Consider the following 16,865-nt stretch of genomic DNA (forward strand, 5'->3'; position numbering starts at 1 on the left):
CCTTGTATGTGCTTGTACAAGGAAGTCAGAAAGTTAGCATGCAGGTGCAGCAAGCAATTAGGAAGGCAAATGACATGTTGGCCTATATTGCAAGGGGTTTGGAGTGCTAGAATAAAGAAGTCTTACCACAGTTGTGCAGGGTTTTGGTGAGACCACATCTGGAGTTCTGCTTGTGGAGTAATTGGTCTCCACATTTAAGAAAGGATATACTTGCATTGGAGGTGGTACAACAAAAGTTCACTAAATTGGTCCCTGGGATGAGGGGGTCACCCTCTGATGAAAGGCTGAGTAAACTTGGCTTATATTCTTTGGAGTTCAGAAGAATGAGAGGTGATCTCATTGAAACCCAAAAAACCCTGAAGGGGCTTGATAGGGAGGATACTGAGAGATTGTTTCCACTGGTCGGGGAATCTAAAACAGGGGACACAGTCTCAGGATAAGGGGCCAATTGTTTAGGACTGAAATGAGGAGAAATTTCTTCACTGAAATGGTTATGAATCTTCGGAATTCTCTATGCCAGAGGGTTCCTGATCCTTCTTCGTTGAATATATTTATGGCGAAGATAAACAGATTTTTGGTCTCTCAAGGAATATGGTATGGGGAGCGGGTGTGCAAATGGAGTTGAAGCCCAAGATCAGCCATGATCGTATTGAATTGCAGAGCAGACTCAATGGGCCATGTCATCTACTACTGCTCCTATTTCTTATGCTCTTGCTGGATCTTTGGATGTCTCTCCTCACAAATGTTGACATTTGTGTTGCTCAAGACTCAGGGAATCGACTTGTAACACATCTTGACATCTGTATCTCATGAATCGACTTGCCGATCCATTGAAACATCTACATTATTTGTTGGATTCGGCATCCTACACAAAGGCCTGAATTTCACGCTTACCCGGTGTGCGTGATCAGCGGGCCTGGAAGCGGATGCAAAATGCGCTTCCGCCTGCGATCGGCCCCTGACCACGATCTTATGCTGGCTAGCCAATTAAGGGCCAGTCAACATGGAACGTGCCTGAAGTAAGGCTGATCGCTGCCATTGAGGGCAGGAAGAGGGCGGGCGCTGACGTCACTGTGGGCATGGGTGAGTGCTTTGAGAGAGCTCCCTGAAGGCAGGCAGCTGCCTCAGGGAGCTGCAGACCTGCAAATAAGTAAATATCCATGCAACGCAATCAAGCACCTGAAAACAGACCTCATAAAAAAACAGTCCCCAGATATTTCTTTTTATTTTAAATCCTAACTGGGATTTCATCCCGCCCTTGGATGAGGCTTCATCAAAAATGTAAAGTCGATTGGCCATTCCACCAACAAGAAGGTTGGAAGAGCCACGAAAAATCGCTGACAATTGGGAAGTTAATGGGCTTAATTGCCCACTTACTTGTCAGCAGGCACTCTTCCGGCTTTTGAATGAGCTCGCCAAGCAAAATATCACGAGTGCGCAATAACATTGGCACACTCACCTGAAGTCATCTCGCGCAATTTCACGCCCGTTCAGGTTGGGCGTGCACCCAGCTGCGGAACATAAAATTCTGGCCAAAGTGTCTGAATTAACCATCAAGTTACCTGGCTTGTAATGAACTGCACAGTTATATGCTTGAATTTTGATTATAGCCGTAACATAGGCGATGCATTTGTCAATGGTTTTTGCCATATCATTGTAAGAGGTTTATGGTCTGTTACTGCAATGAATCTCTTTCCAAGCAGATATGTATGAAATCATGTTACACCAAACACTAGAGCTACATTTCCTGCTCTATATTTAAATAATTTGCTTGTCCTAGAAATAAACTCTTTGGTCCGAACGCAATGGATTTTCCATCCTGCAGAATGCAAGCTCCAAGCCCCTTTTGTAAAGCATTTATCTCCATGGTGGTTTCTTTCCTTGGGTCATAAAGCTTGAGTGAGGATTCTGCCCCTGGCAGTGACTTTTTTAATGCCTCAAATATGTGCTGATGATCCTCTTTCCATAAGAACAGTACTTCCTTTCTCAATATCTCCCTGAGCAATGATGCCTTCTAAGCAAAGTTGGGAATGTATCCTGCGAAGAAGTTAAAAAATCTTAGGCCACACTGTAGATCCTCCCTGTCTTGTGGAGTAGTCATGGAGTGTTTGCCCTCCAACTTGCTTGGATCCATTGCTTAAATGTATAGAATCGAAAAACTTAATGTGACACACATTCACCTCGCATTTTCGACTGTTGAAGACAAGGCCTTCACAATGTGCTGCTTCCATTAAGAGATTTAAATTGACATTGTGTTCTTCCTCCATCTTGACAACATCAGCAACCCCAGCACTTCTCCAGTGCTTCAGTCCATGTGCTGTTGGAATTAGTACTGGCTGACTGATAATCTAAAAGGCAATCTTTGAAAACAGAAATGCCCGAAATGTTGTCAACTCCTGCAAACATTCTGCTGGATGGATAGACCAGTAACCGCTTTCAGCATCTAACTTAGAGAAGAATTTTACACCTGCAAACTTTGGATTTAACTCCTCTAATGTTGGCAACTTGCATGGGCATCTTTTCAATGTTGATCTCAGGCCCAGACATAACCTAATCGTTCCGTCCTTCTTTACCACGTAAGTAATCAAATTGCACCAGGCGGTGTATTGTTGTACTTTAGAGATAATACCGTTCTGCCCCAGCTGCAGACTCTGCCAAATGTGGAGAAGCTGGCGCTGGAAGGGTTGTGTAGTTGAGCTGTTTTGGAGGTTTGTACGATCCCTCTGATGCCTCGGCTTTGCCTCTGCACATTCCCAATGAAATCATTCTATGTGCTCAGTGCCCTCCTGAACCAGCCTTTTCCATTTTGGCCGGTCACAAGCCAGGGTCTCCCAGAAGTCAGTGGATATGGTTGACCTCATCAGGGACGTTTTGAGGAAATCCCAGAAGCATTTGTGCTGTCATCTTGGGAGTCTCCTGCTGTTACCGAGCTCCAAAGAAGGGCTTTGCGAGTCTGCTGTTAGGCATGCAAATAACATGTCCCACACGGTGGAGCTGGTTTTGAATGATTAGCGCCTCAATGTTGAGTAATTTGCCATGGGAGAGGTCTGTTGTACCACCTTTCTTGCCACCAGATTTGGAAGATCTTGTGAAGGCATTGCTACTTGTTCAGTGCTTTGAGGTGCCTGATGTAGATTGTCCAAGTCTCCAAAGCATTTGGAGCTCAGGTATCACTGCTGCCCGATGACCAGTAGCTTAGTCTTGGGTTTGAGATCCTGGTCCTCAAATATTCTTTCCCTCCGTCAACTGAATGCTGAGCTGACACGTTGGAAGCAATAATGAATTTTGTCACCTATGTCTGCCTTCATCGAGAGGGGGCTCCCAAGATGTGGAAAATGGTTCACATCTTCCAGGATCTCACAGTTGATCTTAATCGACAGCAGGGTGGAGGGGATGCTTTGCTGTTGGAGCTGGTTGGAAGATAATCATAGTTTTTCGGGTGTTTTGTGAAAGGCCCATTTCTCATATGGTTTGGGGAAGGTTTTGACAATGACCTGGAGCTCAGTTCCTGAGTAAGCGCACACAGAAGTGTCATCGGCATACTTGCACACGAACAGGAGAGTGAGCACATCCTGAGTGGGACAGAGCCAGAGTGGGTATTTGGAACTTGGTGCAAAGCAGGAATTGAACTGGTAAGTCTTTCTGTTTAATTACTCTTTAAATTTTGTAAGTTCAGTAGTCTAGTTGAAAGGTTGGTAAGGTAGCTGACTCAGCTGACTGTGTGACAGTTAACTGTCAATCACCTGAAGCCTGATTAGGGCCTGAATAGGTGTTAATTACTATTGAAAGCGTAAATAGTGGTGAGTCCACGCAGCTCTATTTAAGAAAGGGATTATCTAGAAGCATACTACAGTGTGCTTGCATACAAACAAGAGAGAGAGCACATCCTGAGTGGGGCACAGCCAGAGTAGGTATTCAGAATTTGGTGCAAAGCGGGAATTCGGTGCATATGCGATGAGGTGCTCTTTGCATTGTTTCCTTGCTATCCAACTTCTTAAATCTTCAGAGCATGCTGCAGCAGGAGAGGCTAAAAGGGAAAGGAATCACTGGTAAGTAGTGGGTAAGGTGTTTACTACTTTAATCGCTTATAGTTTAAAGTCTTTTTGTGGTTTACAGTTTGTATATTCTACAGTAACGAGGATCAGGAAAGAAAAGCCCTAGAGTAATTGACTTAAAAGGTTTAATTTAAAGGGTAAGTCATGGCAGGAGCGCTCAAAGCCGTGGTGTGCTCCTCGTGCTCCATGTGGGAAGACGGGGACATTTCCAGTGCCCGGGACCAGCAAGTGTACAGGAAGTGTGTCCAGCTGCAGCTCTTGGAAGCTTGGGTATCAGAGCTGGAAGGCGGCTGGGGACACTGTGGAGAATCCATGAGTCTGAGAGCATCATGAATAACACGTTTAGAGAGGTGGTCACACTGCAGATGAAGGGACTTGAGGAAGGAAGGGAATGGGTGACCACCAGGCAGTCCAGGAGAAACAGAACAGTAGTTCAGGAGTCCCCTGGGGTCCCGCTCACAAATTGGTATTCCATTTTGGAGGCTGATGAGGGCGCTGGTTCCTCCAGGGAGTGTGGACAGAGCCAAGCTTCTGGCACCACAAGCAGCCTGCCTGTACAGGAGCAGAGGAAGGGAGGAAGATCAATAGTGGTAGGGGATTCGAAAGTCAGGGGAACAGATAGGCGCTACTGTGGCTGTCAATGTGGCTCCAGGATAGTATGTTGCCTTCCTGGTGCCAAGGTCTGGAATGTCACTGAGCGACTGCAGGGCATCCTGAAGTGGGAGGGTGATACGGCAGAGGTCATGGTACATGTTGGTACCAATGACATAGGTGGAAAGAGGGATAGGGTCTTGCATCAAGAATTCAGGGAGTTAGGAAGTAAAATAAAAAGCAAGACCTCTCGGGTTGTAATCTCTGGATTCCTCCCATTGCCACATGCTATCAAGCTCAGAAATAGGAGAATAGCACAGGTGAATATGTGGCTTAAGAGTTGGTGCAGGAGGGAGGGTTTTAGATTCCTGGATCCTGGGACCGTTTCTGAGGAAGGTGGGACCTGTACAAGCGGGACGGTCTACATCTGAACCAGAGCAGGACTAACATCCTTGCGAGCAGGTTTGCTAGTGCTGTTGGGAGGAGTTTAAACTAATTCAGCAGGAGGAGGGGCACAAAATGTTAGCAGAATAGCGACACATCATTATACAGTAAAACAATCAAGTCAGACGGAGTACTGCTGCAATAAGCTTCAAGGGAGTAAAGCCAGGCTGGATGGCCTCTACTTTAATGCCAGGAATATTAGAGGTAAAATGAATGAGTTAAGGGTGAGGATTGATATGTGGAATTGTGATGTAGTAGCCATCACTGAAGTGTGGTTGAGGGAAGGAAAGGATTGGCAGCTCAACATTCCAGGATATAGAATCTTCAGGCAAGAAAGAGGAGGGGGTAAAAGAGGAGGAGGCGTTGCATTATTAGTTAATGAGTCAGTTACTGCAGGAAGGAGAGATGATATCTTACAGGGGGCATCAAATGAAGCTTTGTGGTTAGAGCTTAGGAATAAAAAAGGGGCAACAACATTATTAGGTGTTTATTATAGACCCCCAGAGAGTCAACAGGAAATTGAGGATCATATATGTGCACAATTTGCGGAGGTGTGTAAAAACAATAACAAAAGGGTGATTATATTAGGTGATTTCAACTTTCCTAACATTAATTGGGATAGTCATAGTGTTAAAGGCTTGGATGGAGTGGATTTCTTGAAGTGTGTACAGGAAACCTTTTTAGGTCAATATGTAGAGGGTCCAGCAAGGGACGACACAGTGCTGGACTTGATTCTGGGGAATGAAGCCAGACAGGTAGCTGAGGTGGAGGTGGGTGATCATTTTAGCAATAGTGACCATAGCATGGTACAGTTTAAGAAAATCGACAAGTTGCAAAAAAATGTTTTGGATTGGGGGAGAGTGGATTTTAGTAAAATAAGGCAGGATCTGGCCAAGGTAGACTGGGAACAGTTATTTGTGGGGAAATCTACAGAGGAACAGTGGGGAATGTTCAATAAGGAAATGGGGAGGGTACAGGCTCAACATGTTCCCTCTAGGGTGATAGGAAGGAATAACCAGCCCAGAGAACCATGGATGACCAGAGATATTCAGGTTACGAGGAGAAGGAAAAGAGAGGCTTTTAGCAGGTACAAGGGAAGCAAATCAGCAGAGGCATTAGTGGGGTACAGACAGTGCAGGGTGGAGCTTAAGAAAGCAATTAGGAGAGCAAAGAGGGGATATGAGAAAGCTCTGGCTGGTAAAAGTAGGGAAAATCTCAAGATATTCTGTAAGTATATCAATGGGAAGAGGATAACCAGGGAAAGAGTAGGGCCCATAAGGGACCAAGGGGGCAATCTATGGGTGGAGCCAGAGGACATCACTAGAGTGTTGAATGAATACTTCACGTCTGTCTTCACCCAAGAGAATGAGAATGAAGATATCGAACTCAGGGAGAGAGACTGCGAGGTTCTTAAGCAAATTGATACAGGGAGTGACAAGGTTTTGGAGTTGTTGGCAGGCTTAAAAGTGGACAAATCTCCAGGTCCGGATGTCTTGTGTCCCAGACTGCTGAGGGAAGCAAGGAAGGAGATTGCAGGGGCTCTGACCCAAATTTTTAATTCCTCCCTGGCCATGGGGGAGGTGCCAGAGGACTGGAGGACACCTAATGTGGTTCCTCTATTTAAGAAGGGTTGTAGAGATAAGCCAGGGAACTACAGGCCAGTGAGTCTCATGTCAGGGAAACTATTGGAGTAAGTTCTGAAGGAGAGTATCTATCTCCACTTGGAGAGGCATGGTTTGATCAGGGATAGTCAGCATGGTTTTGTCAGAGGGAGATCATGCCCAACAAATTTGATTGAATTTTTTGAGGAGGTGACCAGGAGTGTAGATGAGGCTAGTGCAGTTGATGTAATTTATTTGGATTTCAGCAAAGCCTTTGACAAGGTCCCATATGGGAGACTTGTACAGAAGGCAAATGCACAAGGGATACAGGGTAATTTGATAGGGTGGATTCAATATTGGCTTAGTTGTAGGAGAGAGAGGGTGATGACAGAAGGATGCTTTAGTGACTGGAAGCCAATGTCCAGTGGCGTACCACAGGGATCTGTGCTCGGTCCCCTATTATTTGTTATTTATATAAACGACATAGATGACTATGTGGGGGTTAGGATTAGAATAGTAAGTTTGCGGATGACACAAAGATTGGCCGGGTGGTTAACAGTGAGGTTGAGTGTCTTGGGCTACAGGAAGATATAGACGGGATGGTCAAATGGGCAGATAGGTGGCAGATGGAATTTAACCCTGAAAAGTGTGAGGTGATACACTTTGGAAGTAGTAATTTGACAAGTAAGTATTCAATGAACAGCATGGCACTAGGAAGTTCTGAGGAACAAAGGGACCTTGGCATGTGTGTCCATAGATCTCTGAAGGCAGAGAAGCATGTTAATGGGGTGGTGAAAAAGGCATTTGGGACACTTGCCTTTATCAATCGAGACATAGGTTACAAATGTAGGGAGGTCATGTTGGAGTTGTAAAGAACCATAGCGAGGCCACAGCTGGAGTACTGTGTGCAGTTCTGGTCGCCACATTATAGGAAGCATGTGATTGCACTGGAGGGGATGCAGAGGAGATTCACCAGGATGTTGCATGGGATGAGACATTTAAGTTATGAAGAGAGGTTGGATAGACTTGGGTTGTTTTCGTTGGAGCAGAGAAGACTGAGGGGCGACCTGATCGAGGTGTACAAGATTATGAGGGGCATGGACAGGGTGGATAGGGAGCAGCTGTTCCCCTTAGTTGAAGGGTCACTCACAAGGGGGCATGAGTTCAAGGTGAGGGGCAGGAGGTTTAGGAGGGATGTGAGGAAAACCTTTGTTACCCAGAGGGTGGTGAAGGTCTGGAATGCACTGCCTGGGCGGGTGGTGGAGGCAGGTTGCCTCACATCCTTTAAAAAGTACCTGGACGAGCACTTGGCACGTCATAACATTCAAGGCTATTGGCCAAGTGCTGGTAAATGGGATTAGGTCGGTAGGTCAGGTGTTTCTCATGTATCGGTGCAGACTCGATGGGCTGAAGGGCCTCTGCTGCACTATGATTCTGTGATACTGTGTGAAACTGAAGCTCCATGACTGAGGTTGGAGGGTTTTGGGTTTGGATTGAAGGCACTGTAGATGAAGCAGCTTCCTGTATGTCCTGTAGATTATCTCCATGCTTGTTAATGATTTTTTGGAGCTGAGGTGCAGCATTGCCATGAGGAAAATAGAGAAGAGTGTTGGTGCGATCACACAGCCTTGTCTGACTTCAGTTTTCAGTGAGACAGAGTCTGTGGTGGTTCTATTGGTGAGGGTCAGACTTGCATGTCACTGAGGAGTAGGTGGAGGATGGTGACAAATTTCTGAGGGCAGCCAAATTTGAGGAGGATACTCTATAAGCCTTCAAGGCTGACAGGCTCAAAGAATTTTTTGAGATCAAAAAAGCCATGTACTGTGATTGGTGCTTTTCCGTGCATTTTTCTTGAGTTTTCTGTGCACTGAAGGTCATGTCGGTGGTGCCTCTGGATGGGCAAAAACCACGCTGTAACTCTGGAAGGAGTTCCTTGGCCTCTGGCAGGAGGCGATTGAGGAGGAATCCTTGCAATGATCTTCCCTGTGGCAGACAGCAGGGAGATTCCTCTGCAGTTACCGCAATTGGACTTGTCTCCCTTCTTGAATGTGTTCATGATCACAGCGTCCCCAAGATCCCCCAGCATGCGCTCTTCTTTCCAGATGAGGGATCTGAGGTTGTGCAGCCATGCCAGTAGTGTATCCCCACCATGTTTCAGAAATTCAGCAGGGATTTTATCTGCTTCAAGGGCTTTGTTGTTATTCAGCTGTCGGATGGCTTTTTTAACTTCGCTCTATACCGGTGTGGCTCCAAGATCGGGACAGACAGGGTACTGAGGAATGGAATTGAAGACATTCCAGGTGAAGGCAGACTCAATTGGGGCATTCTTCAAAATCTTCTCTTCAGCGAGAACTGACTGCCTCCCTGACCTCGATGAGTTCCCCTCCATGCCTGGCTCTCAGCAAGGATGGGCCCTTGAGTGCTCCAACCATAGACCGTCTTAACAGTGCTGAAGAAACTGCGCATGTTGTTGGTGTCCACAAGTTGTTGGATCTCCCACACTCTTTCTTGCCCACCAGTTGTTCTTTTTATCATGGGTTTTATGCTGACCACTGCCTTCAACCAACTGCAGGATTGCTTCTTTTCTCTTAAATCGTGATGAAGTTTCCAGTCAATGAAAGCTCTGTGTTTATGCCTCACTAGGTCCTGTATCTTTTGGTTGTTTTTGTCAAACCAGTTTTTATATCTTGACTCTATGAGTTCATTGGTCGAGTAAACTCGAATTGCACGCCTTCATATACACTTGTTAGTTGATGCTCGCTATGAATAATGGAGAGAGGCCAACATAAGAACAAACTGTGATTGCTTATTGCAACAGAAGGCAAAGCGCTAAATCCTTGCATGCTCCCACAACCACCTCCAGCTCTAGACTTTCAGATAACCAGTAGCCCCGCACTGTGCAGTGTTTGGTCAGTACTGTCACATGGTCAGTCCATTTTCAATCTCTTAAAGGTACATGATACTCCACTTTACCACACCAATCACGATGTTTCCTGATAGAAAGACCAAATACTTCTTCGCAGGTGCTTGTTATGGTGGATTCCAGGGTCTGAATGTCCAGTGAAGTCCAGGAATTTGAAACCAGATTTGAGAGAGAATCCATAGCCAGCGCCATTCCAGACATAACAGAGCTAACAAGGTAGGCCTAAGTATTCAGATTTCAAGTCAAGGTCTGACGGAATAGGGTTGTTCTTGATATCTGGTATGTCTGCTGATACCCTGCTGATCCCATGAATAGTGATGAGCTTAAGGTCTCCGCATGCTTTTAGGCCTATTATAGCTGGACCTTGTGTATCAATACATAAAAGACCTGTAATGACCATGCCATTGATTTTTGCTGCATTATGCAATGAATTGCTGATCTATTATATGCAGTTAACCAAACTATAGTGGGTTGTACCATTGCCTTCCAAAGGTGCATTACTCTGGGTCATCTGGAATACTTGTCGAGTGACAATACCACTTGACGTTCCTGACGTCCTCAGGACTTTCCATGAATCCCTGGGTAGGACGAAGCTTTCCTGATTTCCTGTACAACAAGATTTCAGTGTATTGCATGTCTGGTTGTTTGCAGTACTTTTACTTGCCATGTCCTGCTTCTGGCCTCTGTGGCACTGCAGATCTTTGGTGCTGTTGCCCCCCAACTTTGCGCGATTTTTCAGGTCCCACCCAAGAAGAGATGCTTTGGCACAAACAGCACCACGAATAGATGTAATGGCTGCAATAGCTTTCTTCAGCCTTTTCAATGCCTGCCCTGGAGACAGCTTGCATTGGCCCCATCCAACTGATTGCACCTCATAGCTACCAATCTGGTGGCCACTTTGTACAGCCACTCAATGTTCCCAATGGAGTACTGCCTGTAGGTAATTCTTCACCTCCCAGAGCTCAATCAATCAATATGATTGAGAATATTTTACATGGTACTGTCTAATTTTACCACAAGACCACAGAGTTCATTAAGAATAGTCATCAGGGATTGATATGCTTCACTAATGGACTGGAATTCATTGAGAAGAAAATTAAATTCAATGAACAAGGCAATCCTATCAATATTATCAATTTACATTTTGTAGAAATAATTTTATTCCACATTGCGGTCGATAAAGTAAAATAAGACTTTGCAATGAATAGCAAACAGACTAATTGGATTGAATGCTGTTTATGGAGTGGAAGGCTGAAAGTTTTGTGAAGCGGAGGGGGTCTGCTTAGTAACGAGTGGTGTTCTGCAGGGATTAATTCTGGATCATCTGCAAATCAAGCTTTTTACTTGTATATCATAAAAATTTGTTGCTAGCAGCAAGTATAAGAGAGGACTGAGGGAAGGCAGTGGGGTAATATCACTGGACTAGTAATCCAGAGGCCCAGGCTAATCCTCTGGGGATATCCGTCCAAATCGCAACACTGGCGGAATTTAAATTCAATTCATAAATTTGGAATTAAAAGTTAATTTCAGTAATAAGGGGGTGAGGCAATTGCCATTAAAAACCCATCTGGTTCACTAATGCCCTTTACGGAAGGAAATCTGCCATCCTTACTGCGTTTCGCCTACATGTGACCTCCAAGGCCGATTATAATACGGTTGACTTTTATTCTCTTTAAAATGGCCTAGCCACTCAATTGTATCAAACCTCTATGAAGCCTAAAATAAGGAATGAAACCAGACAGACCAAACTGGCATCGACCTGGGCACCGAAAACAACAACAACCCAGCCCTGTCAGCTCTGAAGGCCTGTGCCGAAATTGGGAGAGCTGTCCTACAGAAAAGTCAAGCAATAGCTTGACATAGCCATACGCACCAAATCATACCTTACAGACATTATCCCAGACACCACTATCACCATCCCTGGGTATGACCTGTTCCCACCGCCTGACAGACCCATCAGAGGTGGTGGCACCGTGGTAGACAGTCGGTAGGGATTTGCCCTGGGAGTCCTCAACATTGACTCCAGACCCCATGAATTCTCATGGCATCAGGTCAAACATGGGCAAGGAAACCTCCTGCTAATTACCACACTACTGCTGCCCTTCAATGGATGAATCAGTACTCCTCCATGTTGAACACCAACTGGGAGAAGCACTGAGGGTGGCAAGGTCACAGAATGCAATTCAATGTCCATCACCAAGAGTGGCTCGGTAGCACCACTTCTGACTTCTGAATTGGAGAGGCAGGGATTAATCAAGGGCAGTCAGCATGGTTTTGTTAACGGGAAGTCATGTCTGACCAATTTGATTGAATTTTTCGAAGAGGTGACCAGGTGTGTAGATGAGGGCTTTGCATTTGACGTAGTCTACTTGGACTTCAGCAAGGCTTAGGTCCCGCATGGTAGACTGGGATGAGGTCCCGCATGGGAGAATGATAATGAAGGTAAGAGCCCATGGGATCGAAGGCAATTTTGCAAATTGGATTCAGAATTAGCTGAGTGGCAGGAAGCAGAGGGTGATGGTTGAGGAGTGTTTTTGTGACTGGATGCCTGTGTCCAGCGGGGTTCCACAGGGATCGGTGTTGGGTCCCTTGCTGTTTGTGGTATATACAAACGATTTAGACTTGAATGTAGGAGGGCTGATCAGTAAGTTCTCGGATGACATGAAAATTGGTGGGTTGTAAATAGTGAGGAGGATGGCCTTAGATTACATGAGGATATAGACAGGCTGGTCAGTTGGGCTAATCAGTAGCAAATGGAATTTAATCTAGATAAGTTTGAGGTGATGCATTTGAGCAGGACAAACAAGGCACTGGAATACATGATGAATGGTAGGACTCTGGGAAGTACCGAGGATCAGATGAACCTCAGTGTGCATGTCCACGGGTCCCTTAAAGTAGTGGGACAGGTAGATAAAGTGGTTAAGAAGGCATATGGGATACTTGCCTTTATTATCCGAGGCATAGAATATAAGAGCAGGGAGGTTATGCTGGAACTGTATAAAACGCTGGTTAGGCCACAGCTAGAGTATTGCATGCAGTGCTGGAATCCATTTGATAGGAAGGATGTGATTGCAATGGAGAGAGTGCAGAGGAGATTTACCAGGATGTTGCCTGGGCTGGAGAGGTTTAGTTATGAGGAGAGATTGGATAGACAGGGGTTATATTCCTTGGAGCAGAGGAGATTGAGGGGGCACATGATTGAGGTGTATAAAATTATGAGGGGCATAGATAGGATGGACAGGAAGGAACATTTCCCCTTGGTGGAGGGATCAATAACTAGGGGGCATCGGTTTAAGGTAAGGAGCAGGAGGTTTAGAGGGGATATGAGGAAGATTTATTTCACCCAGAGGGTGATGGGAATCTGGAGCTCACTGCCTGAAAGGATGGGAGAGGTAGATACCCTCATAACATTTAAGAAGTATTTGGATGTGTACTTGTGATGCCATGCCATACAAGGCTATGAGCCTAGTGCTAGAAAATGGGATTAGAATAGTTAGGTACCTGTTTGACTCGATGGGCCAAAGGGCCTTTTTCTGTGCTGTAGACCACTATGACTATGACTAATTCAAAGAAGAGTGCAGGAGGGCATGCCGGGAGCAGGAGACTAGATGAACTAAATCGAAATATGGTGATGGAAACATGGATTTAAAAAGACTAGGGGCAATGTTAGGCAGGGCCTAACTATTTACCTCCCCACCAATTTTCATGTCATCCGCGAACTTACTGATCTTAACGCAGGATTACTCCAGGCCTGTTACTTCCAATGCAAACTTTGTGCTGCCTGCTAATTGAAATGATTGCAGTGTTCAGCCAGTGCAAAACACATTATTGAGTGGCTGCATGCTGAGTAGGGAATGCAAAACCTTGAGAGGCTGGCATGAGTTAAAGATAGCTTGCACTACCATGAGTTAAAGCTAGACTGCACTACCTTGACTAGCCTGCATCTCTTAACAGGGAGGTGCACTGTGATCATAAAATCATTAGATCAAAAAAAAAATTACGGCAGATGCAGGCCATTCAACCCATCAAGTATACTCTGCCATTTAATTGGATCATGGCTGATCTGATCAAGACTATGACAACTGGATCCTTCACTTCCCACTCCATGTTAACCTACTGCCCACATTTTGAGGGATAAAGTCTTAAAAACTCATTGAACCATCACCTACCTGCTCACCTAATTAAGCCTTGAACAATCACCAGCTTCTGAAGGCTGAAAAAAGGATATAAAAAGCAGCACCTCCTTCCCCTTCTGTGCCCATTCGCAAGTTAGCACTTGTTTCTCGTCGCACTCCGACCTCATCACACTCCGTGCTCCCACATTGTGTTTGGAACTCGGTTATTTTGGTTTCATGTCAGGATTTGTTAGCATCTTACTCTAGAAGAGATCTTGCTGGAGGCAACGGGCTTTTGTTGAAAACACATTTCTTTACACACTTGTTACAAAGATTAAGTAAGACCAAGACATAGTCTGAGCTACTTTCTAAGATTCATCTCAGTCCTTTTCCTTCAGTGGGTGACCATCACTGTGTCATAACTCCTTACACACATGCTCAGCAACTTTCAATAGAGTTAACCCTCTACTCTACTCTACAGGAACAGATGCTCAGAGTCATTCTAAAAGTGGGTTTGATGGCGGGGGGAGCATTCATAATGGCATAATGGCAGAAAGCTGGTACCAAGAATTTCTGAAGCTGCACTGGTGACCTTGGTGGAGGAGGTGGAAAGGAGGAGAGATGTGTTTTGTCCATGGGGGGTCGGTGGGGTGGCCAGGAGTCCCTCCAGACAAACTATGCAAAGGCAACTGTACCAGATATCAATGACAGTCAGTGCCAGAAGCGAGGACCTGGGTACACTGCCACAAAATGATCAGTGAACTCACATGAATGGTCAAGATCAGTGAATGTATCTTTAACTGTCATATCTCACCAACTGCACCACTAGCTACGCAGATCACTCAATGCACCATGTCGACATTACTCACCTACCAACAGTCCCTATCAATCAGGATTCACACCTAAAATTCATAGCTTCACCTCACTCTCACACATTTAGTACTGCTGGAAGACTCACATCCATATCTCACAGCTTGCACACCCTCCCAGTTATTCAGCCATGATCTTGATGGATGGTGAGGCATGCTCGAAGGGCCTCCTCCTCCTTTTCCTACTTCTTACGTTTCTATGTTCTTATATGATTCTATGAACTACTGTGAATAAATAGGTCACTACTGTGGTTTGAGTGTCCTTTTGCTGTTTAATGTATTTATTTGGCTGTTAATGCTTCACATGGATCTAGTGCAGTCTGAAGACTGGAAGGATCCTGTGGGGGCTCAGAATAAAACCTGTAGCTGATGCAATTTAAAAGAAACAATTCTTTATCCATTATCCTGGGAGAAAACCTATTTAGGTATGAGGGCAAGTGAAAAAAATACTCTCAAATACAAAGATGCACCTACAAGAGCAGTCTGAAAAACAAAAGTTAAAAATATCTGGAGTAAAGGTGCTAAAAGAAAAATGGAGAAGTACCTGTAGAAAATTATATTACATTTTTCAGTGTAGTAATCAAAGGACACTAACAAAAATCTGCCAGTCTACCCTTAAAAATTAATGTAGTTCACTCTTTGACAAAACTTCTGAAACTTCAGAACATATCTGGCTTTCATTATGCATTTTTATACGAGTGAGCTGAATACAGAGCACAATCGTCATAAGAAAATCTGGGAATCATGTTATGCTGCTTTGTAATGCCATTACCATCAATTTAAATATGATAATAAAGCTCTTGCACTCACTGTAATCCAGACAGGGATGTGACAATATGATTTTCTGTGCAATTTCCTGGCCTTCGCATGCTTGTTCTACCAACTGGAAAATATATCCTGTGAATGCAGACATGCAAATTGTAGGAGCGCCCACGCGCATTCCCATGCATAGAAGAAAATGTTATCTCAGCTGTTCACAGGTCTTATCTCTGCCACTCATTATTTCTCCTGCACATGGTGGAAGCTGATAATTCACTGTCCTGCCATACTCTTACAATACACATCTCACTTTCATACTCAGAATACTATCTCCATTGTATTGAGAAAGGTTAGACAAAATTGTTTTAGCTGCAAGTGCTGGAGTAAATCTACTTTCTGCAGGCCCTTTGTGCTTCTCTACTACAATGGAAATGGAAGCTGTACCGCTAGCCAGCCGTGCAAGAGAATCCTGAGGATGAGGATTGTGGGGGGAAGGGTGGCTCAGCTTTACGGAGCAGGAGGTTGAATTATAAAGATAGCAAAGCCCCAGACTGTATCCTGTTCCAAGCTAAGTTAGCTAGTCTCACACATAGTGATAGCAGAGATGGTGCAATTGGTCTCAGTTTATGAAGTGAATGGTAAATTGGGCAGGATTGCATTCTAAAATGGGGGTGGCAAACATACAAGTGACAGTACAGTTTAATTTGGTCCATGATGTCTAGCATTTAATGTCACCATGTATCCCAAAATGGAGTCCAGTTTCCCCAGTGAAAAGCAACTTTTAGATTTGTCACACAGCAGTGTTCCTGCCTGTAGTAATTATAGTTTTGATAAATGTAGAATTCTAGCTTTAAGAGTAAACCAGTGTTGTAAGATCATATGATCTGTGTAAACCAATAGTTGGCCATGCAGGGCTCTAGGGAAGGGTTCTTCTTTAGTTATAGAGTTGGATGCGCACATGTAGCTGCTGCTGCTGTCTTGTAAATAAAGTTCAATGTTTCCACCAAGAAAAGCTGCCCGGCAAATCAACTCTATGAAAAACTGGCAACAAAGATAAATCAGATCCGGTACTGTCCCTCGCCCAGTGATTGTGAGTATCTGAGATAATTAAAAAGAAAGGAAGATATACTCACCCAAGGTGCCACAGTTTGGCAGAATCAATCCCTTTGAAGCAGCCACAGACAACTGGTCTCAATAATAGAATGTCTTGCATATTACTTACAAGCCAATGAAATCACAGGGGAGGAAAAGAGGAGAGGGATTCTCCTAAGTATTTGTGGGAACAACACCTACAGTTTAATTTGAAGCTTGACGGCGATCGGTGCCCTTCAGTGAATTAGTAGACCTTGTTAAGCGACATTTTAAACCCAAGCCCTCAGTCACAATACAGAGATTCAGCTTCAATTCACAGAACAGAGCCCCAGGGGAAACCATTGCTACCTACATGGTGAAATTAAAACAACTAATGGAATATTATGATTTCGGTGAAACCCTGAATGATATACTCA

The 16,865-nt window shown here is 44.7% G+C and overlaps 1 long non-coding RNA gene across 1 annotated transcript in view; it reads right to left on the bottom strand.

The window, feature by feature from the left end:
• The window catches only part of LOC121278915, a 52,629-nt gene extending 37,162 nt beyond the window's left edge, over positions 1 to 15,467 (bottom strand). The window contains exon 1 of the long non-coding RNA XR_005943294.1: positions 15,409 to 15,467. This is a non-coding gene — a long non-coding RNA (uncharacterized LOC121278915). The remainder of the gene's footprint in view (positions 1 to 15,408) is intronic.
• Between the last annotated feature and the right edge of the window lie 1,398 nt (positions 15,468 to 16,865).

Source organism: Carcharodon carcharias, chromosome 6, assembly GCF_017639515.1.
Source record: "Carcharodon carcharias isolate sCarCar2 chromosome 6, sCarCar2.pri, whole genome shotgun sequence".
Taxonomy (NCBI): domain Eukaryota; kingdom Metazoa; phylum Chordata; class Chondrichthyes; order Lamniformes; family Lamnidae; genus Carcharodon; species Carcharodon carcharias.